This window comes from Vigna unguiculata, unplaced genomic scaffold, assembly GCF_004118075.2.
Source record: "Vigna unguiculata cultivar IT97K-499-35 unplaced genomic scaffold, ASM411807v1 contig_274, whole genome shotgun sequence".
Taxonomy (NCBI): Eukaryota; Viridiplantae; Streptophyta; class Magnoliopsida; order Fabales; family Fabaceae; genus Vigna; species Vigna unguiculata.
The window spans coordinates 32,501-35,000 of NW_021010978.1; positions in this window are offsets into that span (position 1 = coordinate 32,501).

Sequence of the window (2,500 nt, forward strand, 5' to 3'; positions counted from 1 at the left end):
TTTTCCAGCGTCATCCCCCCAAGTTGCCTTGTTCGCAGTTCGGTCTAGTTCACTCTTTTCCAGCATCATCCCCCCAAGTTGCCTTGTTCGCAGTTTGGCCTAGTTCACTCTTTTCCAGTGTCATCCCCCCAAGTTGCCTTGTTCGCAGTTTGGCCTAGTTCACTCTTTTCCAGTGTCATCCCCCCAAGTTGTCGTTGCCAACAACCCAAGAGTCCATAGTATTCGGAGTTCTAGCGGGGCCTCCCCTTGCTTCCAACAACCCAAGAGTCCATAGTATTCGGAGTTCTAGCGGGGCCTCCCCTTGCTTCCAACAACCCAAGAGTCCGTAGTATTCGGAGTTCTAGCGGGACCTCCCCTTGCTTCCAACAACCCAAGAGTCCATAGTATTCGGAGTTCTAGCGGGGCCTCCCCTTGCTTCCAACAACCCAAGAGTCCGTAGTATTCGGAGTTCTAGCGGGGCCTCCCGTTGCTTCCAACAACCCAAGAGTCCATAGTATTCGGAGTTCTCGCGTGGCCTCCCATTGATTCAAACAACCCAAAAGTCCATCTTCTTCGCAGTTCAACATCGCCTCCCTCGTTTCCAACAGGCCCAAAGGTCGTCTTCTTCGCAGATCCACGAAGAGCTCATCACGATTTGCCACATTCCATTTCCCACGGGTTGTCAACAACACTTTCTCACACTTCCCGCAATCGAGTACGTGCATGACATGCCAAAGCACATCTTATTTGCCTTCCATCGCACTCAAGACGACGGGTTGTGGAAGAACGATATTGTTCACAACAAGTTCAAGGACAACGTCTCAATCAAGGGACACAACCGAATTATGTTGACTGGGTCGCTAAAGTAAACCCGAGTTCATATAATGCACCGCATCCAAAAGAACTAGCCACAACACGTGCATCACTGAGATGTTTCACTAGATGGAACACGTGCGTGACATTAGGATCCTCCAACACCTCTTCGTGATGGAAAGATAGAATTCGAAGCAACCACAGAAGTACCGTCTAGTGGGTAGGCAACACAGGGACTGATCAACCAATATCACCCAAGGCAACGGGTGAAAATGGAAGAGATGCATGCTTGACCGTTCGATACGCAAGGCATGGAGCCAGCCAGCAAGTGCATCTCGATTACAACTCACACACCCTCACGTTCGCAAGACACCACACCACAAGACGGTCCACCCCCCACCTACCATGGGCAAGCAAGCAAATGGAAACATCAAGTGACGCAGGGTCAAGCATCGCTAGGCATGAAAATAACTTTCCACAATATCCGAGGGACTAGCTGCCGAGCTAACCAACGATCAGTGACGACCGTGTGTTGGTATTAATAAAGCTCAACAACTATGAAGAGGCTAGTTGTGCCATGATAAACATGCTAACGCACGCACCACGTGAGGGGGGAGGCCTCATCAAGCTCCCTTTAAAACCTGCCAGTGTGGAGCTGGCCGGCTCAAGGAGCACTCCCCCCCTATAAGAGGTTAATATGCAAAAGGCAAAATTGTACAAGTAGATACACTTTTTTTGAGCAGACATAAGTCCATATCTCGGGCTATACTTCGAATTTTGATGCGATTTTTTGCAGTAATTCGTAGAATAATGGTATCTCCTTGCTCACCAAATTTCATAATTTTTCTCGAAGGGGAACTATTTTTTTTATTTTTTTTACTTACCGGGTATGTGTAAAATCGGGAAAAATAGAAAAGCACATGTAGACTTCGAATTTCGACCTCATTTTTTCCAGTCCACCACTAAACAATATCAGGAACCTCCCCACAAAATTTCATTCAGTTTGGCCAAGGTCTTAAATTTGACAAATTTTGGCACCAAGCTATCTAGTCGCGGTGCACCGACCAACTTGGCCAAGTGCAAAATGCATCCAATTCAAAACTTTTGTGCACCAACACTTTTACAGTACTCATTTGGGGCATTTGGAGGCCTTTCCAACCCTCACATCTCAAAACCACGAATTTCATTTTTTCACAAATCTCCCACCAAGCCATCTAGCTATGCCGGGTGCACCGCCAACTTGGCCATGTGCAAAACCCTCCGAACTCAAACTTTCGTGCACCAAGAATTTCATGGTATTCATTTGGGGCATTTGGAGGCCTTCCAACCCTCACATCTCAAAAACCACGAATTTCATTTTTTCACAAACTCCCCACCAAGCCATCTAGCTATGCCGCGGTGCACCGCCAACTTGGCCATGTGCAAAACCCTCCGAACTCAAAACTTTCGTGCACCAAGAATTTCATGGTATTCATTTGGGGCATTTGGAGGCCTTCCAACCCTCACATCTCAAAAACCACGAATTTCATTTTTCACAAACTCCCACAAGCCATCTAGCTATGCCGCGGTGCACCGCCAACTTGGCCATGTGCAAACCCCCCAACTCCCCAACATCTCTTGGCCCCCCCCCTCAACCACGATTCATTTTTCACAAACTCCACCAAGCCATCTAGCTATGCCGCGGTGCACCGACCAACTTGGCCATGTG